General features: G+C 43.5%; 1 pseudogene; it reads right to left on the reverse strand.

The window, feature by feature from the left end:
• Positions 1-11,223: 11,223 nt before the first annotated feature.
• On the reverse strand, positions 11,224-25,040 carry LOC121270282 (annotated as a pseudogene).
• Between the last annotated feature and the right edge of the window lie 770 nt (positions 25,041-25,810).

Below are 25,810 nucleotides of genomic sequence, written 5' to 3' on the forward strand. Positions count from 1 at the left end.
TAAAAGTCAAATAAATCAACTTTGACAGACAGTATGATGAGTCATTTTGATCTCTCTCACAAATTAGTGCCTTGTTAAGGTCTCTCCCTCTCCCCTGTCTTTTCCTCCTCACCAACAAGTGTGAGGAGCTCATGGTGCTTCTTTGTCTCTAAGATTGACACAATCTGATCAGCTGCCACTTCCTCTTCCTTCCCACTAGCCCACCAGGAAAAATTTTGCCTCAAGATCGGCCCAGCTGTAGCCCTAAACTCACATCTTTCTTTAGTTTCTCTCCTGTCTCCCCTTTTCCCCTCAAGAGCTCCTGTTGTCCGTGGGACCCACCTTCTGCTCGATTGACCCTATTCCACTAAACTGCTGACCACACAGAAGAGTTTGAAGGAGGATAAGTTTATGCAGGGTGGAAGATGGGGGACCAATCAGGAGAAGATTGGAATTGTCGATTCTGGATGTAACCAAGACATGGATGAGGATTTCAGCAGCAAATGTGCTGAGGCAGGATGGAAACAACTGATATTACAGGGGTGGACGGAGGTGATCTTAGTGTTGGAGAGGATATGTCCTCCGTAACTCAGCACTCACCTCAGGGTCAAATAGGAAACTAAGGTTGCAATTGGCCTGGTTCAGCCTCAGACTGTGGTCAGGGAGGGGGATGGAGCTGGTAATGAGGGTAACAAAATTTATGGTGGGGGGAGGTTTCATGGGCCTGACCATTAATCCACCTCCTGGGCCACACTGTACAGACCAGAGAATTGATCCAATTCTGCTTCATTGGATTACAAGCCATTTGGTCCCATCTCAACGTGTTAGCGAAAATTACTGTTCACCATGTGAGAGAATGTGCCTCATCAATGACTACAGGAGTGTGATTCCTCAGCACCGGATTGTACTCTGAGCATGTGCAGTGCAAGTGGTGGATGTGCAACATGCTGATCAGAAGCTGGGCAGTGAGGACAAGGAATATTGGGTCCAGGAACAGACCATTTGTTTCAACTAGCCTGGGTGGTTATCTTCAACATGAATCTCCTTCCATTCCATCTTCCTCATTTCAGTCTTTCAGCTTATCTTTCTATTCTCTTTTCTCTCATGTAACCACCCCCTTTCCTTTTGAAAATATCTAAGCTATTTCACCTCAACCACCTCCTGTGGTAGCGAATTTCACATTCTAACTATTCTCTGACTAAAGACGTTTCTCCTTATTTGCCTGTTGGATTTATTAGTTACCATCTTGGACATATGGCCCTAGTATTTTATTCTCCCAGAAGTTAATTATTTAAAAGACCTCTAACACCTCAAAGTCTCTTGTCGAAAGATAAAAGCGCAAACCTGTTCAATATTTCAAAAAACTGCAAAATCTGTTATGAGATTTATCCTTGCAAATCTTTTTGCATTTTCACCTGTGCTTCTTTGTCCTTTCTATAGAACAGAAACCAGAGCTGTTCACAGGATCTTACATGAATTGAACATAATTTCACTACTTCTGAATTCTGTAGCTCTAGAAATAAATGCCACTCCTTTGTGAGCATTTTTAATTGATGTGCTGACTTGCAGTGATGGTTTTAATTAATTGTTCACTTCTATCCAGAGATTGCTTTGCTCTTCTGCACCAGTAACTTTTTTATTTTCTCAGGTGCATGTGATGTTTGTATCTTTCACATCAAAGTGCATCGTCACAACTTATCTATGTTAATGTTCACTTACCACTTCACTGCCCAGGCTGGAAGTTTTGTAATGTGTATGTTACAATTTCCCTCAGTTTTAGATATATGCCCCTAGTTTGGTATCAGCTGCAAATCTTGACAATGAATTACTTGTTCTCAGGTCCAAATAGCAGTGCTACGAGAACTTGTTGATCACCTTTTTTGACCCTTTTCCAATCTGATATTGGTGAGGGAGGTGGGGGTGCATTGCACAGACTTCGTATCAGGTATGGAAGGTCCAGGCTTTTGATTTTCTACATATTATAGGCGCTTACATTGTATTGCGCCTTTGGCCCCGATCTCGCTTGGGATACCAAGACATTGATTTTCAGTCAACAGCTCAAGCTGTCAATGGCGGTTTGTTTACCCACAACACGCCGCGCTGCAGAAAGTCTCCTATCAACGACGATAGGAGTCCAGTGCGCAGGTGCAGTGTGGGTGTGCGCTCTGAGCATGCTCAGTGTCAGTCATGGTGACAGAGTGAGGAGGAGCAGATGGTTCGGGAGGCGAGAGGAGATTAAACTGCCTTAGCCATGTATGGTACGTCTTTCCCCTAGAGTCTTTTTTCTCAATGGAATGTATCTTTCTGAGTATTATGAAATATCTCCTTAACTATCTGCCACTGCATCTCTACTGACTTAACACTTAGTCTAATTTCCCAGTTCGCTTTGGCCAGCTCTGTCTTCATACCCTCATAATTGTCCTTATTTATGTTCAAAACACTAGTCTTAGACCCCTTCTTCTCTCCCTCGAACCGAATACAAAATTCAATCATATTATGATCACTGCTACCTTGGGGCACCTTTACTATGAGGCCATTAATTAATCCCTTCCCATTACACATTACCAGATCCAGAATAGCTGCTTTCTGATTGTCTGCAGCACATGCTGCTCTAAGAAATTGTTCCGAAAACACCAGGTTAACTTTGCCATTCGGATTCATCCAATCTATATGTAGGTTAAAATCACCCATGATTGTTGCTTTATCTTTCTCACAAGCCCCCATTATTTCTTAAAAGCAAAAAACTGCGGATGCTGGAAATCCAAAACAAAAATAAATATAAAAATACCTGGATTAATACCTACCATTATTTCTTCCTGGATACCCCGTCCTACAGTGTGGTTACTGTTAGGGGGCCTATAAACTACTCCCACAAGTGACTTCCTACCTTTATTTTTTATCACTACCCAATCTGATTCTACATCTTGATCTCCAGAACTAAGGTCATCTGTCTGTTGTACTAAGGTCATCTGTCTCTGTTGTACTAATGTCATCCTTAACTGACAGATCTCCCCATCCACCTTTTCCTAGCTTCCTGTACTTCTGAAACATCATGTGCCCTTGAATATTCAGGTCCCAGCCTTTGCCACTTTGAAGTTATGTCTCTGTAATAGCTTTCAGATCACAATACCTCTCCCCAGTATGTACAGTTTAGTACTGTGTACAGTTTTGGTGTCCTTAATTAAGGGGAGCTATTCCCAAGAATAACTTGGGAGCAGTTCAGAGAAGGATCACCAGGCTGATTCCTGGGATGAAGATGTTGTCTTGTGAGGAAAGGTTGGGCCTGTACTCATGGGAGTTTAGAAGAATGAGAGGTAATCTTACTGAAACCTATAAGATTCTGAGGGGGGTTGACAGGGTAGATGAAGAGAGGCTGTTTTCCCTCGTGGGGGATTCTAAAACTAGGGGAGCAGAGCCTCAAAATAAGGGGTCTCTCATTTAACATGGAATTGAGGAGAAATTTCTTCTATCAGAGGGCCATTATTCTGTGGAATTCTCTTCCCCAGAGAGTAATGGAGACCAAATCATTGAATATATTCAAGGCTGAGTTATACAGACTTTTGATTGACAAGAGAGTCAATGGGCCTTGGGTGACAGGCAAGAAATTGGAGTTAAGGTCACAATCAGATCAACCATGATCCTATTGAATGGAAGAGCAGGCTCGATGGGCCAAATGGCCTACTCCTGCTCTTATTTCTTATGATGTTATGATCTCTGTGCTGAGGACAGAAAGCAGCTCTTACAGGAGAATGGGGAGAGTGTATATTAGGTACAGCAAAGTGAGAATGGAGGGAGAGGGTGTGGGGCAGAGATTTACAGCTTTTGGGGAATGAGAGAGGAAAGAATGATCCACAGAAACTGGAATTGTCTGTTCTGAATTTCCATTCTGTACTGACGGTGATGACTTTCTGTAAATTTGTTTTACAGGATATTAGAAGGGGAGATTTGGAGACAGAAATTGCAAAACAAATATCACATCATGATCTGACATCACTTGATTCATTGGGATGTGAATACCATTGACCATTTTAACATCAGTTTGACTGGAACAGCACCAAGTCTCACACCCAAGTGAGAGTGTTCTAGTGCACTGACTGTGTAAAGAGCTCTAACCAGTTACACTGCCTGAAAAACATCACACCATTCACAGTAGGGAGACCCTGTGTTCTGTGTGTGGACGAGGCTTCAACTGATTATCCAACCGGGAGAGACACAAGGACACCAGCACCATGGAGAAACCGTGGAAATGTGGGGACTGTGGGAAGGGATTCAGAACCCTGAGCTGGAAACTCATCGACGCAGTCACACCGGGGAAAGGCCATTCATCTGCTCGAAGTGTGGGAAGGGATTTGCTCAGTCATCCACACTGCTGACACACCAGCGAGTTCACAGCAGAGAGAGGCCATTCATCTGTTCTCAATGTGGGAAAGGATTCACTCAGTCTTCAAATCTGCTGAAACACCAGCAAGTTCACTCCGGGCAGAAGCCGTTCACCTGCTCTGAGTGTGGGAAGGGATTCCGTGATTCATTTCATCTGCTGAGACACCAGAGTTTACACTGGGGAGAGGCCGTTCACCTGCTCTGCGTGTGGGAAGGGATTCACTCATTCATCCACCCTGCTGGCACACCACCGAGTTCACACAGGGGAAAGGCCATTCACCTGCTGTGTGTGGGAAGGGATTCACTCAGTCTTCCAATCTGCTGAAACACTGGCGAGTTCACTCCGGGCAGAAACCATTCGCCTGCTCTGAGTGTGGGAAGGGATTCAGTGATTCATTCCACTGGCTGAGACACCAGAGTTCACATGTGATTACAAGGGTTGGATTCTGCTGTTAATCACATCCAGGACTGAACCATGTTCCTTCTGACAGTTGGTGAAGTGGGAGGGTCAGAGGGTTTCTTTCTGCTGGACTGGCCAGTTTCACGACTTCCCTTCCAGTGGACTGATGCTTTTCGAGCCTGGGAGTGCACATTTCCAGTGAAATGATCAACAAAGGCAGATGAAGTACATTTATTTTATCCTGGATAGTAAATAGTATTTTTCCAATACTACAGGTGTCTTATCTTGTTTTTCACCTGTCTTTGTTTCGAGGGTTGCCACACTATGAATAATCTTTCTCCACTGATTTCTATTCTCTGCTGCCCTCACTGCCTGTCCCATTGAGAGGTCAGTCCACCTTCTGATATTATCCATCTATTCCATCTTGGGTCTTCCTTGTGCACATTTTCCAGGTGTTTGTTTTTGCATTACCTCTTTTTGCAAACACTCGCCTCCTGTTCGCATCACGTGTCCAAACTCTGTGAGCTTCCCTGATATCACTGCCTCAAACAAGTTCCTCTTAACACCAGCTTTCTCGAGCACCCACTTGTCTGTCCTCCTCGCTGTCCATGACACACGGAACATTCGTCTAAGGCCTTTCATTTCAAAAGCTCTCATTTGAGCCTCCTCATTCTTCTTGATGGTCCAGCTTTCACACTCGTACATTGTCACCGGCCACACAAGGGCTTTCACAAGACATGTTTGCTGTAATCGAGATGCTGTGGCTGCTCCATACTCTGTTAAGTGAGCTCACAATGCCATGATCCTTGCTAAGTCTGGCCCAAATTTCTTTGGTGACTCTGTATCTACCACTACAGGTAGATATGAAATAAATACGTTTGTCCCTGTTCCATTGACTCTACAGCACAGGGCCAGGCCAGTCAGCTCAACTGGTCTGTGTCAGTATTTATGCTCCACATGAGCCTCCTCTCACCCCTCTTCACTTCCCCCATCAGCATATCCTTTTATTCCTTTCTCCCTCATTTATGTATCTAGCTTCTCCTTAAATGTATTCACGCTATTCACCTCAACAACTCGCTGTTGTAGCGAATTCCACATTTTCACCACTCGCTGGGTAAAGAAGTTTTTCATGAAATCCCTATTTGGATTATTGAACCCCTTCATAATCTTAAACTCTTTAGTCAGGTCACAGTGCCAATGATTATGTTTTGGGTGGATCCCATGGAATCCCCTCTGAAGCAGCTTCCCTGGTGAGTCAGTTTGCCTGGTTATTACCATCAACCTCTTCACTAACTCTGCTGCTGATGTACCTTCACCTTGCAAATAGTAATTTGTCCTGGATACATACCAGCATGTCCCAGTTCTCCACACTGGGATTCCTTGTATGAACAGGGTGGGATGTGTTTTCAGACAGAATGTCCCAGTTCTCCACCCTGGGATTCTCAATATAAACAGGGTGGGATGTGTTTGGAGACATATGTCCCAGTTCTCTACCCTGGGCTGCTCAGTATGAACAGGGTGGAATGTGTTTTGAGACAGGATGTCCCAGTTCTCCACCCTGGGATTCTGAGTACGAACAGGGAGAATACCTTTGATCTGTCCGCAAGCATGACCCAGACCTCCTTGTCGCTTGCCATTTCAACACTCCACCCTGCTCTTATTCCCACATGTCCATCCTTGGCCTGCTGCATTGTTCCAGTGAAGCTCAACGCAAACTGGAGGAACAGCACCTCATCTTCTGGACTGAATATTGAGTTCAACAATTTTAGATCATGAACTCTCTCCTCCATCCCCATCCCCATTCTGAGCCCCCTTTCCCTCCCAATAATTGATATAGATTTTTCTTTTCCCACCTATTTCCGTTATTTTTAAACGTATTTCCATCCATTGTTTTATCTCTACCTTTTAGACTATTTCGATCCCTTCCCTTCACCCCACCCCTGCTAGGGCTATCTGTACCTTGCTTGTCCTGCTTTCTACCCTTAATTAGCACATTCCTTAGATAATATCACCACCTTCAACACTTCTTTGTCCTTTTATCTATGACATCTTTGGCAATCTCCACCTATCACTGGCCCTCTATCCAGCTCTATCTGTCCCACCCCCCATAAACCAGCTTATATTTTACCTCTTCTATTTTTACTTAGTTCTGTTGAAGAATAATACGGACCCAAAACGTTAACTGTGTTCCTTTCCGCAGATGCTGCCAGACCTGCTGAGTTTTTCCAGGTATTTTTATTTTTGTTTTGGATTTCCAGCATCCATAGTTTTTTGCTTTTATATTATATGAACAAGGTGGGATGTGTTTGGAGACAGAATGGTCTCAGTTCTCCACACTGGGATTCTTAGTATGAACAGGGTGCGATGTGTTTTGAGACAGGATGTCCCAGTTTTCCACCCTGGGATTCTCAGTATGAACAGTGTGGGCTGTGTTTGGAGACAGGATGGTCTCAGTTCTCCACCCTGGGATTCTCAGTATGAACAGGGTGGGATGTGTTTGGAGACAGGATGTCCCAGTTCTCCACCTTTAAAGGGACAAGGAGAGGACCAGATGGATAGAATGGTGATGTTTTATGACATCAGTACAGTGCCTGGGATCTCATTTCCCTGAACTCTGCTCGATATTGGCTGGGAGGGTTTGATGGGACAGTGCAGAAAGAGTTTTACTCTCTTATTAAAACCGTGCTGTACCTGTTCTGTGGCACTGTTTGATGTGGCACATTGTGGGAGTTTTTATCTGGAGCTAGCCTGGGCTGTACTTGCCCTGGGTGTGTTTGATGGGACAATTTAGAGGAAGCTTTGCTCACTATCTAATTCCAACACTTGTACCTAACTTGGGAATATTTGATGGGAAAGTGTAAAGGGACCTTTACTCTGTTTTTAACACGTGCTGTACCTGCCCTGAGTGAATTCCATATTGGAACAGGCACATTAAATTCTCTCACCTTGAGAAATGCTTTAAAAGATTAAACTAGTTAATTCACAATACATTCCTAATAGAGAGAGGCTGTTTAAATATCCTATGTACGGAAAGAAATGAGACACCAGTTCATCTGTGACTGCAGGTGTTGGATTCTGCTGTGATTCATCTCATTCAGGCCTGTACCATGTCAGAGTTCCAGTGAACTTGAATATCTGTGAGACTTTTTAAATTAATTTTATTGATTTAATTAATTTGTGCATCTCAATGGCATCACAGAGATCAACCATTATTTACTATTTGGGATTTTCAATGTCAGGGTTTTTGCCCAACAATCCCTGCAGAAGGAAATGTGCCCTGTTCACTCCACACAAGCTCAGTGTGCAGGTGTAGTGCTGGACAGTATCTGAAGCTTGTCCGGTGTTGCTTTGACCAGAACCATGCAAGTGCTGGATGCACTCTTCAGGCAGGTGAGCTGGTGGCATGCAGGGGATCAAGGCTTTAGAAAAGCCTGGTGAAGGCCACAAGACCTGAATAAGAACCTGCAGGGCCCACATTTGCCACTCTGGGACTTTTTCCCGGGAACAGGCCCAGGTTGATAGCTGCCATCTTGCTTCAGGAAGTAGCCCAGCAAATGCGTGGCCATCTTGGTGAGGGAACAGGGAGTGGGTGGGGCTTCAGGGTCCCAGTGACCAGGAGAGAAAATTATTGAGTTATTGACTTCATTACTAGTCTGCACACAAGTGAGAACTGAACCCAGCCAGAGTAGAAGGAGGGAGAAAACTGGGAGTGGAGGAAAGGAGTGGTGCAGATGGCACAATGAGTTTGGTTCTCATCATAAGGAGTAAAGCACCAAGACACTGCCAAGTGAGAGTGTTCCAGTGCACTGGCTGTGGAAAGAGCTTTAACCAGTTGCAGAGCCTGAACAACATCACACCATTCACAGCAGAGAGAAACCATACACATGTTTTGTGTGCGTGGACCAGGTTTCAACTGGTCATCCAACTTAGAGAGACACAAGGACACTGACAACATGGAGAATCTGTGAAAATGTGAGAACAGTGGGAAGGAATTAAATTATCCAAGCTGGAAAGTCATTGGCGAACTCACACAGGGGAGAGGCCATTCATTTAACCTGTCTGCTGGAAAGGATTCACTTAGTCATCTAGCCTGCTGTTACACCAGCGAGTTCACACAGGGGAGAGGCTATTCACCTGCTGTTTGCATGGGAAAAGAATCAGTCAGTCATTTACCAGCTTCCTATGTTGAAATAAATTTGATAATGGATCCACTGCTTTTCAGAGATCTCTGGATTAATTTCAAATTGTAACAGGATGTTGGCCTCTAAAAGGCTAATTATACATTGTGTTCTTACACAATTATCTGGACCCAGACCCCTTCAAACAAGCTCATAAAGTAGGAAACAATGGGTTGTTGTTTAATGTTTATTCCTGTTACACAAGTGACTACATACTGATACTATGAGGTTACTGGATACTCACAGGTGGAATTAACAGAAAGAGTTGTGAGTGCAATCAGCACATCGTTCTAATCTGGTTACTCTGGTCAAAGTTAGACCAGGTCAAGAGCCCCAAGCTTTTGTGAATTGAACCGCTTTTGTTTTAGTAAGGTCTTGCTAACTTGATAACAAATATCAACATCTTCTGTTTTTGTAAATTAAAATGGAAAAAGATCAATCTAATTAACTCTTGTAAATGATTTGATCCTCTTTAAGTGAATCTGAGAGATAATGTAATTTCTTTTGTCACAGTTTGTGCCTGAAAATCTCTTCTGAGAGACTTAATAATGTCTTTGTATTGAGTTCATTCCTGACCCTCTGGCTCAGTGTTGAGAACATACATTATCTTTCTTTTCAGATCTTTGATCTATTCCTGTCTAATCTTATCCTCAATAGGACCTTCTGCTTCTATTACAGATTCATACCTTTGAGAAATATTTAATAAAGCTATTAGAACTATTCAGATCTTCCTCACCTGGCCTCCCTCTGTTTACATACCCCACCTTGAGGCTCAAGAATGTTATTCCTTTTGTAGCTTCAAAGCTTCACACTTGGTCAGTGCAAGCATTTCCAGTCTATTCTTTCACCTTGTAATCTGACTTTGAATCCTCTTCATCAACCAGGCCATGAACATTAGGGGAATTGGCATAATCATAGTAATACCAAGAGGAAATTAGAAGCAGTGATTATCCAGGGATGTTGTCCTGTATTTCACATTATCTGCCAGTGGGGCTGATCACCCAGAGTAACAATGAACCACTCAATGTTAACAGTAGGAAGGTGAATTTAACGTGGTTAATTCTATCCTGATTGTTTTAAAGTCTGTTTCTCGATGGAGTTAGTGTTAATGCACTGATAATATAAAAAGTCTCATTCTACTAACCACATTAATCAGTTTATGTTGTTGTGTTGTTGAGTTCCTGAGCATGTCTGGGACTCATTCCTCAGAGCAGGTTCACTATGCATTTCCACATGTTATTCACTTCACATGTAACAAATCACATTTGTACACACACACACACACACACACACACACCAGTATCCCAACATCATGCTACACATGCCATCTGATACAAGCCACTCTTGCCTTTTAGGTAAACTTACCAAAAAGGAGGGTGTCTGACGATCTTGGTTTTTCTCCCCACTGCATAGTGCAATGCCTCAGGTACTGACCAAACTATTAAATGCAGTTACCTTGAAAAGTTCAGAGGCAAGGATACAAACATCTTCAACAAAAGGCTATCAATTTACTAGTCTCATCTACACTTTCCTTTCTTCCACTTAAATGTACACGGATACCAGATTGATCTATTATCTTGAACTATACCCAGGATGAGTTATTCCAACGTTCATTTGTTGGTATGATTGTCTCTCTCTATTTTATTCTAAGTGGGCCATCCCATTAATCACCATTCTATCTCATTCATGAGTCCTGGGGGAACTTTACTGTCCAACTCAATAGTCATATAATATGGTGTTTTTACATTAGAGATAGAAGTACTTGCAATCAGTTTAGACCTAACTCCATACCTCCCATCATCAAACATTTTATCTTGAAAGATAACAAGTGGGATAAATCCAAACCTTTAAAAGACAGTCTTTAGTTCAAATCATCACAGTGGACAGGGGTTAACTTCTCTTGTTTGCAAAGATTGGAGCAAATGTTCTCAAATGTGCACAATTGTATCAACTTTACATAGCTTTTCAGATCAAAGATGAACCAAATGCCATTTTTGTTTCTCCAATTCTTTTGGTATTTCTCACAGCTCTTGTGTTCTCTCTTCAGATTACTGTTACAATCCCAGCTGATGTTAATACTGGACAATAAGATCCCAGAGTGAATCCTGGTTTGACAGATCCTACATTTTTTGAAGAAACTGTGAAGGAAAGTTCGTCAACAGGAGTCTGTTGATGAACTTATAATGCAAGGAATAAACTATTTATTAAACAAGAAAAAATGAACTATATTACACCAGACAAAAAGGTTGGAAAGATCTCAATACCAACAAAAAAAGACACTTCAAATTTATGCTATTCCTTTACCCCAGAAATATCTTTACAGACACATAAACCACTTAAGAGTTACCACTAGCTTGACACAAAAGCCTCTCGTTTGGGGCTGGCACAGTTGCAAACAGTTTTCTTCCGGTGAATTCCTGAGCATTCACTCGATGCTTATCACCCAACTTGTATCTCTCCCCGAGACACCCAAAAAACACTCTAAACTCATTGCTTCTTCAACTGCAAAGTGAACAAAGAAGTTCCCTAAACTCCATATTCCAGTAGCACCTCTGCTAAACTGATCACTTTACTGAGTTCTATAACTGATAATTCAGTTAACTGCTGTTCCCAATAGCTTTACAATTTTTCTTATCAGAGAGCTTAAAATTCCTGTGTTCTCTCTTTGACACACTCTGAATTCTCAATGACAGATGCAACCAAGGCAGATTCCTTGGATTTCTCAACAACCCACCTAGACACTTGTCACACTGTGAGCCAACTGATCTCACCGAAACTTTCTTTCTCGAGGGTTTCCAATCTCCACATCTGAAGACCTCACCTTGGAATTCTTTCCAAAAGTCACTCCCACTTGGGCAGTTTCAACAATGTCCCACCTCACAGGTTTTCAATCTCTCCTTCCAAGATTCCTTTCCACTGGATTCTTGAGTACACTCAAGCATCACATTCCAAACACAATTTCAGATCTTTGGCTGTGCCAAGCAGAACACCACTGCTTCAAAGAGGTATCCAACAGCCCACAGCATGGAGTCACTGACCTTCGGCAACCTCCTCGGATCTTCAGGTCTTCTCTCAAGTCCACTTCACTACAAGTCTGCTCACTGCAGCTCCTTATTTAACTCTGAGCCTATTTATCTGCTCCTTTCCTTTACCTTATTTAAGGGGACTATTCCTGTCCCCTATCTTCATCCTTTACCTGGAACTACCTTTTGAGACCTCTCCTTGATTTGGGAACTTCTCCCTCTCCCATGTCCTGCTCCCTGGGACATCTACAAGATAATGGCGCTCCATCTCAGGTCATCTGACATGCATTTCCGAACTGGAGTTCCTGGCCTCTGAACAAAAGGTGAGTTGAGCTTTCATCACATGCCTTTGCAAATGACTGTAATATAACTGAAGAAAATTAAAACTAAATAAGTTAGCATTGAAGTTTCAACCTTCTTAGACCAAAAAGAGTCAAAGAGGATGGAGCTCCCTACAGCTTGTAAGTTCCAGATCATAACTTCAAGGCTGAAGCTTATCTTTAGGGAATCTAACTTTTTGGTGCCTTTTGCAGTTCTACAAGTAAATTGTAATTGATGCTAAAAGGTTTACTTTCACTCACTAATTACAACGTTTCACTTTTCTCAGCACATAAGCTGGCAGCGTTTTAAATCCCAATTGTATGCTTCTTTTGTAGCTGATGCATGGAGAAGATCATTTCCACTGTAGATCTGCCAGCACAGAAACTGCACTGTGATCCTGGATACACTCGGTCTGCAAAAAGATAAAGTGTTTAAGCATGACCGTAGTGTACGTCTTCCTTCTGACACTAAGGAGTGAGATGTCTCTCTAATTGTTACAATCTCCTCTCTCACCTTTGTTTTTGTATATTGTGATGACTTCTGCATCATGCATGTCCTGTGGAACAGATGCTACCTTCCAGAGAAGGAGGTGCTCACAATATCTGGGACTTCCAGTACCTGAGCAGTTTGGTTGGAATTCCATCCTTGCTGGGTGTTTTTATGCTTGCTAAGAATAATTGGGCCTGGTCAAGCTCAAATGATGTGGGTTCTTTATCCAACTCAACTATGATGGGAAGTTGCAGGAGAGAGTCAAACAGACTGGGAGATGTCTGTCTCACGGGGGTACAACTCACAATAGTGTTCAGCCCAGTGGGACATCTGTTTACTTCTGTCAGTGAGTACGTCACCATCCGTGATTTCAGGGGTCAACTTTGGCGATGGTCGGACCTAGTGCCCTTTTGATCCCATCATACATTGCACATAGATTTCCATTGTCACAGGCAATTTGGATTTCTTGACATAAGCTATCCAGTGTTTATTTATACCGTATCTCCCTGTCTTATGCACAATCATCTTGGCTACTTTCAAGTTATGCAGTGTTCTAGCTATTGGGTTTATGTTGTGCATCAGGTAGGCTTTGCTTTTTGCTTCAATGATAGATGCCATCTCTGCTGAGTTGTTCTCAAACCAGATAATAATAATAAACAAAAACAGAATTACCTGGAAAAACTCAGCAGGTCTGGCAGCATTGGCGGAGAAGAAAAAACCAGTCTTTGTTGTGGGTTCCACCTTTATCAAATGTTGCTGCTGCTGTCAGAAATGATTGAACTCAGCGACTTCCAAACTTCATCAATATCAATGTTGATTGATGAAGCTTTTATTGATGTGCTTGTAAAATATTTCACTATTTTGTTTAACATTCCTTCTTAATTTGATTTCATGATCAAGGTATCATTGAAGAATGTGCAAGTCAGTAAGAATAGTCAGCAAGGATTAATCAACACATTATAACTGGAGATGTTAATCACTGGAATCTTTCTGACACTGAATTGTAGATTTTGAATCAAATATCAATTTAGGATTGAAGTAAAATCCAAAATTTTATTGTAAACTAGCTCCTGGGGAGAGTTCTTCAGGGGAAAGACCACAAATGGTGCTCTTAAAAACGGACATTGCAACCCTGAAAGTCAGTGACATCTCCAGAATATTAAGCTCCAGCCAGGGTTGTTAACATCAGCAGAAACAAACCTAATATTGTCAGACTATCAGTCCTGGGTGTGATTAACAGCAGCAATAACAGCAGTGTCCAACCGCTGTAATCACTTGTGAACCCGCTCGTGTCTCAGTAGGCGTTGTGACTGAGTGAATCCAGTCCCACACAAGGAGCAGGTGAACGGTCTGTTCCCAGTGTGAACTTGCTGATGTGTCAGCAGTTGAGATGACCAACGGAATCCCTTCCCACACACGGAGCAGGTGAACGGCTTCTCCCTAGTGTGAGTACGTTGGTGTTCATTGAGGTCAGTTGACTGCCTGAAACTCTTTCCACAGGAAGTACAGCTAAATGGATTCTCCTTCGTGTGCTTTTGGTGGTGTGACTGGAGGGCAAATACCTGAGTGAATCCCTTCCCACACACGAAGCAAGTGAATGGTCTCCCACCCGTGTGAATTCGCTGGTGTTCAGTGAGGATGGATGAAGACTTGAACCTCTCTCCACAGGTTGTGCAGCTGAATGGCTTTTTCTCAGTGTGAATTCGCTGGTGTGACCGAAGGCCAGATGACCGAGTGAATCCCTTCCCGCACACTGAACAGCTGAATGGCTTCTCCCCAGTGTGAATGCGTCGATGGATTTCCAGCCGAGATGAATAGGTGAATCCTTTACCACAGTCCTCACATTTCCATGGTTTCTCCATGGTGCCGGTATTTTTTGTCTCTCTCCAGGCTGGACAATCAGTTGAACCTTTACCACATTACAACACGTGCACAGTTTCTCCCCACTGTGAATGATCTGATGTTTCTTCAGGCTGTGTAACTGGTTAAAGCTCTTTCCACTGTCAATTCACTGGAACACTCTCACTCAGGTGTATGTATCTTAGTGATTTTCCAGTCATAATGTTTGAAACATTTCCCCACAGACAGAACAGACAAACATTTCTCCTTCCACATTGAAAGCCTGATGATATTCAGGTCCTGATGAATCGAGTGACTCTGTCAGACCATGCTGTGATGTTAGGTTGATTTACAGGCTTCCAGTCTGTAAATCCACCCATTCTAATACCCTGGAAAAGGAATTTACAAAACTCATCACTGTGAATACAGGATAGAAATTCTGAACAGACAAATCTAGTTTCTATGGAATATGCTATCCTTTTGTTCCTGCAAAGCAGTAAATCCTCATCCCTCACAGTCTCCTTGCTCCCCGTGCTGGAATCCAAACCCCAGAGTGACCAACTGTACAGTATTTTACAGAATTGTCCCATATTTGAGAGTCAACTGTCCAGGTGCCGGAACACTGTCCCACAATTTGGACCTTTCTGGTCGCGTCCTGAGGCCTACTGCTTCTGTGTTCAAACAGCTCTGGCAGCTAATTCCCCTCATTACCCCCACCCCTCACCAACTCTGGCAGCACCCCACACAGAATCCCACCACCTACTTGTATGGACTTCCATGGCAGGCTGTCCCTCAATTTTCTCCATGAGAGTTGGTCATCCTGCCAAATCTATCACACCATTCATTTCCTCACTCCCAGTTTTATCACTCTCTGTACTCTGGCTGGGTTCTGTTCGCAAATCCCTGTGTGGAGAGTGAGAATATCATCAATGAATCGATCATTTTCTCTCCTGGTCACTGGGACCCTGAAGCCCCGCCCACTCTCTGACGTTTCGCCAAGATGGCCGCACAGAAAGTTGAAAGTACCAGAGCTGCAAACACGGGACCTGCAGGTTCTTGTTAGGGGTTTGGGGCCTCCACCGGGTGTTTCTGAATCCTCCCTGCCCACCTCCCAAAGTTTCCTTCCTTCCCAGAGATCAGATTCCTCATTGATTTGAGCCCAAAGTGTAACCTCTTATTTATTGTCCCCCCCTCCCCCATCCTCTGATGTGAACCATCCTCCACTCGCTGACCCAGGATGGCGGCCGTTAACCTGGGCCTGTTCCCAGGAGGGAGAAGCCCCGCAGCTGCAAACCAGGAGCTGACAATTATTCATAACGATATAAAAACAAAAAAACTGTGGATGCTGGAAATCCAAAACAAAAACAGAATTACCTGGAAAAACTCAGCAGGTCTGGCAGCATCGGCGGAGAAGAGTTGACGTTTCGAGTCCTCATGACCCTTCGACAGTTCTGTCAATGCTGCCAGACCTGCTGAATTATTCATAAGGGTTATTCCAGCTCACAGTGCCCGGGGAGTGATTGACGGGAAGGACGGACCAATAGGAAGAGGGGATGGGGCTGGAGGACCGAACGAGTGAGCCTGGTCCTCCAACCAATCGGAATGAATGAGGGGCGGGGCTGAGTCATTTTTCTCCGCAGGCGTCCAGCTGCACATTGTCTCCGATAAAGGTAGCGGCCGTTAACCGGGGCCTGTCTCAGGGAAAAGCCCGAGTCGTTGTAGCCGGTTCAAATCATACGCGAGCTTCGGATTCGGGACTTGCATCCTAGACGAGGTATTTATGAATCCTCCCAACCCACCCGCCGATTCGTTCCCTCCTTCATGACCCAACCGGCGATAACTCACCGGCTGAGAATTTCGATACAGCCAACTCAGTTCATCACTATCATCGGCAGTGCGCATACTCTAACTCACATTGCTCTGCTGATTGGCAGCAGCTCCGGACCAATAGGTAGAAGGGGCGGGGCTGGAGGACTGCATGCGGGAAATTGAGCGGCTCATCCTCCGACCAATCGGAATGAATGAGGGGAGGGGCTGAGCCCGTATCTACCTCATTGGCTGAGACTCTGCATCATTTTGGGAGCTAATTTGCCTCCAACTCCAGGAGAAAACTGGACCTTTCTGTTTGTGGCTTTAAACAGATGAAACCCTGTGGGTGTGGAGCAAACATTTCAACATTTGTTAGTAAACTGTGGGAACATGATGAAACAATGTAGAACTAATTCAAGGGCTGACGTCAAGGAATAACTGGGCAAGCAGGGAATGTCACCATTAGAACAAGGAGAGTCCTTTTCAATAAATGAACAACAGAAGGGTTAGGACAGGTTAGGGATAAGGTTCATACTGTTCATATATATACAGCAACAACTGGTCTCGAAGACAATCTCTTGCAGTTTGTGTGCATGGGGTGTGGGTGCTCAATCAGATTTAATGGAGTTAAATACATGTTTCCTTGACAAAAACAAAAATTGCTAGAAAAACTCAGCAGGCCTGACAGCATCTGTGGCGAGAAAGACAGAGTTAACGTTTCGAGTCCATGTGACTCTTCTTCAGAACTTGTTTCCCAGATTGGACAATCACATTAAAATGTTGAACGCAGATGGGAATATATATTGGTGTGAGGTGGGAAGATCTGGTTCCACGTACTCTTACGGCAAGCCTTAAAATCAGAGTGACAGTATTTCAGAACTGATTCCTGTCTTAGCAGCTATCCCATTGCTAACTGTTGGTAAGACCGATGGAAGTCTTTAAAGTAAAGTGGAGACCGTAGATGAGTTGGAGGATGATGTACACAAGGAATTTGTGAACTGAGGATGATAGTGAGGGGAAAGGAAGGGATCTGGAAAGTAGCAGACAGTTTGTGTTGTTCCAGCACATGGTCAGCCTATAGCTTCACTCTGGATGAAGAATCTCTGAATGGTACCATTCAAATCATTCAATGAGATTCTAAGAGAACCAACATCGTCTGCTCAGAGAGGGGAAGGTTTGTTTTACAGTTAATGAGAAACAGCACACACACTCACAGACACCCACACACAGAAACCTGCATACAGGCACACATATACCCATAACACACAACCACACACTCAAACACAGAGACCCACATTCACACTCACACAGGCGTACATTATCCTCCAGTGATTCTGAGTGGTTTGGCCATATAATTTCACGGTTTTCTCTGAAGCTTAAATCAATTTTGAACAACATCTGGGACACAGGAAACAACAAGCAATAACATTTGAGTGATCTAATGTCACCCTGGGTGATCATCCCTGGTTGGAGATAGGGTAAAATACAGAAGAACATCCCTGGATAATCACAGCAAGTACTTTCCTCCTAGTATTACAGATGATGCTAATTCCTCTTCTATTGATGGTCTGCGGGATGGAAAGAATTGTAAGACAGGTTACAAGGAGAAAGAATATAATGGAAATGTTTGCACTGACCAAGAGAAAAGCTTTGAAGCTACAAAAGAAAGAATCTTCTTGAGCCTCGAGGTGGGGAATGTAGACAGTGGGAGGCCAGGTGAGGAAGACTCAAATAATTCTAATAACTCTATTAAACATTTCTCGATAGTACAGACACTTACACCCATTAAACTAAGAATCTGCAATAGAAGTAGGCTCTAGGAGGTCATACTGAGGATAAGATTAGAGCCTGTTGACAGACGCCAGTACATTAATGATCTGGAAGAACAGACAAGGTATGTTCTCAGCATTGAGCCAGAGGGTCAGGAGATGAACTGAATACAAAGACATTATTAAGTCTTGCAGAACAAGATCAGATGTTCAGGTAGAAACCAAGAGAAGAGTAATGACGATATTGCACAGATTCACTAACGAGGATTACATCATTTATGATTTGAAATGTTATGATATGGCAGGTGGTATTTGCCAGACTGACTAAATACACAAGGGAGCCTTGGCCTCGCTAGCACAATGATTTGCAATTTGTACTTATTACCAGAAGATTTGTGCACTGATTCAGAAGTGATACGTCCACTGACATCTTTAGAGATTTTGGAAATCAAATTAAAACATTTATTAACAAAAGAAAAGAGTAAATCACATACACAAGATTACAGTTACATGGTTACTTCATATTATAACAATTTCCAAAATTCCTAGTTAGCCAGACTCCAGACTACAAATTCCTAGTTAACCAGACACCCCCTTTAAGGCAACAGTCCAAAATAGATTTTAAATTTATTGTGACAATCCAGCAAGGTTACCCACTCAACAGTGGTGTTCCAAAGGCTTTTAACACAACTTCTGGCTACAGGAACACAGACTTCTGCAAAGTGGCTAGAGGTTTTTCTCCAAGTCGGTTTTACACTTGTACCTTTCAGATATTACACAGCCTTCCATCCTTCTTTAAATATATTTCTTCCTCTTTAATCTCTAAACCCCATTGTTCCTTCATGTCTTTGGCATTTACTTTTCCCATTATATGAAATTCTTTTATGTTGTCATTATGGCCAGCACTTTTGGGAAAACTCAACATAATAACCTGCCTTATTTATCTTGTTAGTTGTCAACATCTCATCATGTATTTTTGAAAACCAAACACCTCTGCACATATCTTAAAATGCAAATTCTATCTGCCAAGGCTTTACCCGACTTTGTTTATTAGCATTTCACAGGCCCTTTTTATACGTGACTTCTTTGATAATTTGAACCTTGCAGTCTATCCATCTCTAATTTAATTAAATCAGCCACGCAGACAGAACCACCCACACACACAAACATAAGCCTACTCTACAATACCCAACAATATGAAAAATATGATAGTTTCGTGACAGACTTAAAGGGTTATTGTATTCTGTTTGATAAACAAATAACCAGAATGCGTTGACATGTTATCATCAAGTTAGCGAAATGTTACTAAAGTCAAAAACGATCAATACACAAAAGCTTGGAGTTGACCATGTCTACCTTCGATCAGACTGATCAGATTCGAATAATGTGCTCACAACTATTTCTGATGAGTCCTCCCATGGGTATCCAGTAATCTCATGGTCTCTGGGTGTTATATACTAGAAAAAGAAACATTAAACCAATGTCTCAGTGTTCCCTAGTTTCCGAGCTTGTTTAAAGGGAGACAGATAATTCTGTAAAAACACAAAATGCATTTAGCTTTTAGGGAGCAACACTCTAACAATTTGAAATGAATTCCAGGATCTGTTAAGTACAATATCCATTATCAGGAAATGATTTTCCAGACAGGAAGCAGGTGAATAGCTTCATTCCACTTTGTCATTGACATTTTTACAGTTTTCATGATGATCAAATCCCTTTACAAATAGATATACACATACACACACACACACACACACACACACACACACACACAAACATCCACTATTCAGTGTGAACTCACTGATCAGTCAGAAGTTTAAACGACTGAGTGAATCCCTTCCCACACACACAGCAGGTGAACAGTCTCAGCCCTGTGTGAACTTGCTGCTCTGTCCAGAGATTGGATGAATTAATGAATCCAATCTCATGTTCATATCACCTGCACAGTCTTTTCCTAGTGAGAACATGTTGGTGATTCTTCAGGTCAGTTGATTCCGTGAATCCCTACCCACGCATGGAGCAGGTGATTGGCCTCTCTCCAGTGAGAACTTGCTGGTATTTGAGAAGGGTGCATTTCTGATCTTCCCACATCCTGAGCATGAGATGGCCTCTCCCCAATGTGACTGCGCTGGTGGACAGTGAAATGAGATGACTGCCTGAACTCAGTCCCACAGTGGGAGCACTTGCAAAGTTTCATACCAGTGAGCATTTTGGTGGAACATCAGGTCTCCAGAGCTTTTATAGCACTTCCTGCAGCCTGGGCATTTAAAAGGTCTCTAGTCAGTGTGAACCCGTTGGTGTTTCAGTAAGTTGGATGAGGTACTGAATCCCTTCCCACAATCGGAGCAGGTGAATGGCCTCTCTCCAGTGTGAACTCGCTGGTGGGTCAGCAAGTGTGATAAGCAAGTGAATCCTTTCCCACACACAGAACAGGTGAATGGCCTCTCCCCAGTGTGAGTGCGCCGATGTGTCGACAGTTGGGATGACTGAGTGAATCCCTTCCCACACTCAGAGCAGATGAACGGCCTCTCCCCAGTGTGAATTCGCTGGTGCGTCAGCAGGCGGGATGAAATACTAAATCCCTTCCCGCACTCAGAGCAGGTGAAAGGAATCTCCCCAGTGTGACTGCGCTGATGTACAGTGAGTTCAAATGATCGCCTGAACCTAGTGCCACATTGAAAGCACCTGAACGGTCTCTCATTGGTGTGAACACGTTGGTGGGACATCAGTTCCCCAGAGCTTCTATAGCACTTCATGCAGTCTGGACATTTAAAAGGTCTCTCAGCAGTGTGAACACGCTGGTGCATCAGGAGGCGTGATGAACAAGTGAATCTCTTCCCACACTTGGGGCAGGTGAATGGTCTCTCCCCAGTGTGAGTGCGCTGGTGAGTCAGCAGGTGGGATGACTGAGTGAATCGCTTCCCACAGTCGGAGCAAGTGAATGGCCTCTCCCCTGTGTGAATGCGTTTATGTGCCAGCAGTTGGGATGACTGAATGAATCCCTTTCCACACTCAGAGCAGATGAACGGCCTCTCTCCAGTGTGAATTCGCTGGTGTATCAGCAGGTAATATGAGGTAGTGAATCCCTTCCCACACTTGCAGCACGTGAATGGTCTCTCCCCATTGTGATCTCGCTGGTGTGTCAACAGGCTGGATGAATGAGTGAATCTCTTCCCACACTCAGGGCAGATGAACGGCTTCTCCCCAGTGTGACTGCGCCGATGAGTTTCTAGGTCAGACGGGTAATTGAATCCCTTCCCACAGTCCTCACATTTCCATAGTTTCTCCCTCGTATGACTGCACTTGTGTTTCGACAGGCCAGATGATCGGCTGAAGCTTCGTCCACACACAGAACATGTGTACGGTTTATCTCCACTGTGAACGGTGCTTTTTCCTTCCATGTTCAAAATCAAATGATATTCCAGTTATGATAAATTTGGAGGCTGCATCAGATCCTGATGTGATGTTTGATTTGAGTTTCCTCACTGCAAATCCTTCCCTTCTAGCACCCTGTGAAATTAATTTAAAATAGAAAAAAGACAGTGAGAGAGAACCTACAAAAGCACAAAGAGAAATAGAGCGAGAGAGAGGGATGGAGCAGCAGGGAGCTAAGGAGAAGGATTTTAAATATTTACAACTTGACCAGAACCTTGACATAACCTGCCAAACTTTCAAACTCCACCATCCAGAAGGACCAGGGTAACAGGTGTATCTGAACACCATCACCTACAAGTCACCCACGGTCTTGACTTGTCTGACATCCAGTAATGGATGAACAAAAATTTACTCCATTAAAATATTGGGAAGCCCAAAGCCTCTGTCTTCAGTCCCCACTACAAATTCCATTTCCTAGCCACCAACTCCATCCCTCTCCCTGGAACTGTGTGAGGCTGAATCAGACTGTTCACAACCTCGGTGTCATATTTCACCCAAAGATGAGCTTTCAACCACATACCCACATCATCAAAACCACCTATTTTCACCTCAGTAACACTGCCCGGTTCTATCCTGGTTTCAGCTCATCTGCTGCTGAAACTGTCACCCATTCCTTTGTTACCTCTAGGCTTAACTATCCTAACGCACTCGCAGGCAGCTCCCACATTCAACCTCCTCTAATGTTGAGCTCACCCAGAGCTCCATTGCCATGTGCTTCCTTGCACCAAGTCATATATGTCCATCACCCCTATGCTCACAGATTTACAAAAGCTCCTATTTAATAAGTACCTACATTTTTAAATTCTCATGCTTGTTTTCAATTTCCTCCATGCTCCCTGTCTCTGTAATCTCCTCCATGCTCTTATCCCTCCCTGTCTCTGTAATCTCCTTCATACTCTTGTCCATTCCTGGCTCTGTAATCTCCTCCACACTCCTGTCCATCCCTGTGTCTGTAATCTCCTCCATATTCTTGTCCCTCATTGTCTCTCTAATCTCTTCCAGTCACACAATCCTCTGAAATATCCACACCCTTATAATTCCGGCCTGCTGACCACTCCTGATTTTAATTGCTCCACTGTTGGTGGCCCTTCTTTCAGTTGCCAAGGCCACAAGCTCTGGAATTTCCTCCTTAAACCTCTCCATCCCTCTATCTCACTTTCCTCCTTTAAAATACTCCTTAAAACCTACCTCTGACCAAGCTTTCGGTCACCTGCCCTAATATCGCCTTAGAAGGCTCATTGTCAAATGTTGTTTTGTAACATTTGTGTGAAACATCTTGGAACATTGTACTGCATCAAAAGCGTGACATTAATACAAATTAGTGTTGTTGACTTGGACATATATGACCTTCATCATCACTGGGTAAATAACCTGTAATTACTTATCTAACATCATTGTGGGAGCACCTTCGCCACATGGACTGCACTGGTTCAAGAAGGTCAACCCTCATCTTCTCCACAGGCAATCGGGGATTGGTAATATCTGCTGCTGGTGCTGTTGGTGAAAGGACAGGGGCATTGGACTAGCTGATTTGCTTTTGTCAAGAGCCAGCCTGAACACAACGTACTAAATAGTCTTCTTCTGTTTTGTAATCATTCAATGATTCTATGACTCAATGAAAAAGAACCCACGCTGGAGGCCAGAGATCAACTTCTGCCACCAAAGCCCACCATGATGCAACCCAGCTCTTAATCAGTCTGTCTGTGTTTCCAGACTTGGTTCTCTGAGTGATGCCTGGAATAAAATAATAGTAAAAAACTGCAGCTGCTGGAAATCTGAAATAAAAATAAAAAGCGCTGGGAATACTCAGCAGGTTGGGCAATTTCTTTGGAGCAAGAAACAGCATTAACATTTCAGGATGCACAGAATGAATTATGGGGAATAAAAATGGTGCAGAATTTGATGGGCAGTATTAGGTCATAAGTGGAAGAGAAATGGACAATAGCGCAGGTTAAACAAGACGTGACGATGAAAGATCATGTGAGAAGATGGAATGGTTGGGGAATGGGCAGCAGTGGAACCTCATTTAGACATAGTCAATGGAAGTAACAGTAAAATACTAAACATAACTACAATACATTCATTATCAGAGGCAGAGGAAGTTAGATAATGGCAGAGAGGTGATCAGGGAGGGCAGAGGTGACATAGACCAATGGATGGACATGGGTTCAGTTCCACTGTAAAGGAGCCAAACCAGCCCCAGAGATGTGGAACTTCATACAAATAACAGAGCATAGAACTAAAAGCTCTAAATTGCAGAGCTTCTTATCATGTCCCTGGACAGTCCATACATGGCCCAGCCAGAACTGGACACATTGTTGCACCTTATTGTTGAATTTGGCAAGATCTGCAACAGTGTAGGGTTCCTCTAGTGATAGGCATTGCAGGAGATGTTGCATAGTCTGTGGCTCAGTTCCACATTCACAAGTTGTCAGGCTGGTTGTATATCCCCATTTGATTAGTGACCCTTTTAACAACTTACACTAGTCCTGAGTTGGTTAAAGCACTTCCAGGTTAATTGCAGATGAATGGTCAGAAATACCACTGAAACAATTTCAGTTTTCAATTTTAAAATCCCCTGCTGCAGCCTGCAGGTGGAAAGATATCAGAAGCACTGGAGTCCGAGAAAAATCTCATAGTTGAGGAAATACCCACGAACTCCAGCCGGAAAAAACATCAATTGACCACTACTGTTTGTTACCTGTCACTCAGCCAATTCCGTATCCTTGTTGTTCGTGTCCCTTTTATTGTATGAGCTAGAACTTTGCTCACAGCTTAAAGTCTGTTGTGTGACCCTGTATCAAATGTCTTTTGGAAATGCACGTACATCACATCATTACTCACATTAACCCTCTCTATTACCAATTCAAAAAACTCCCGCAAGTTAGTTAATTATGATATTAAACAGTCTCCCCTCCTGCTTCCTGTAAAGTTAAAGATGATTTTTTTAATAAACAAATGCATCCCTGTCAGTCCAGGATAGAAATTGACACCATTCTCTCCTCCTGCTCCAGGATCAGTAAAGTGAGTTAAAGATGATTTCTCATTAACAAATCCATTGCTGCATTTCCTTCATTAACCCACATTTGTCCACTCGAATAAAAGCAAAAAATTGCGGATGCTGGAAATCCAAAACAAAAACAAAAATAGCTGGAAAAACTCAGCAGGTCTGGCAGCATCTGCGGAGGGGAACAGTTAACGTTTCGAGTCCGAATTACCCTTCAACAGAACTAAGTAAAAATCCACTCGGGCCTGGCATCGGGAGAAAGCCCGCATTGGTCGTTCCGTTCGGTGCAAAGGCGGGCCCAGTACTTTCCTATTGGGGGTGTTGAGGCCTCCACTGGGTGTTTGTGAAGCCTCCCCTCCCACCCACTGCCCCTAACGCTGCCTCCGCTTCTCCGCCTCCTTCCCGCCTGAAGATGAGACATACAAGTGGCTGTCCCTAGCCATCGCCCACACTGCGCATGCTCCAGATCACTAAGACCGGGGAGTGATTGACGGTAGCTCAGGACCAATGGGAAGGGGCAGGACTGGAGGACCGAGCGGGAGAGCTGGTCCTCCAACCAATCGGAGTGAATGAGGGGCGGAGCTGAGCCCAGATCTCCCTCATTGGTTGAAACTGCATCATTTTGAAAGCTGATTTGTCTCAAACTCCAGGAGAAAACTGGACCTTTCTGTTTGTGGCTTTAACCAGATGAAACCCTGTGGGTGTGGAGCAAACATTTCAACATTTGTTATTGAAATTGATTCATTCAGGACAGACGGCAGGGATGATTTATTTGCAGTGTAGTGAGAAAGGGAAAAAATGTCCATGAACTGATAATCAGTTATAGGATATTCATCTCCTCTCTCAGCAGCAGATGAGCTGTGGGTGGAGACAAGTAACGTTATGGAGGTGGAGATATGTGGTATTTGTGTTGGTGTGGCTAAGTGTTGGGAAAGTCATCTTGGGATCAAATAGACATCACAATTCTGAACAGTGTGATTCGGCTTCAAAACAGTTCCTAGAGAGGGATGGACTTGGTAGTTAGGGAACAGAATTTGTAGTGGTGACTGTAGACAATAGCTTTGGTCTTCCCAATTGTTAATCGGAGGAAATTTCTGCTCATCCAGTACTGGATGTCGGATAATCGGTTTGATAATTTAGTAACAGTGGAAGAATGAAGAGGGATGCTGCTGAAGTAGAGC

The sequence above is a fragment of the Carcharodon carcharias genome, chromosome 27, assembly GCF_017639515.1.
Source record: "Carcharodon carcharias isolate sCarCar2 chromosome 27, sCarCar2.pri, whole genome shotgun sequence".
In the NCBI taxonomy this organism is placed as follows: Eukaryota; Metazoa; Chordata; class Chondrichthyes; order Lamniformes; family Lamnidae; genus Carcharodon; species Carcharodon carcharias.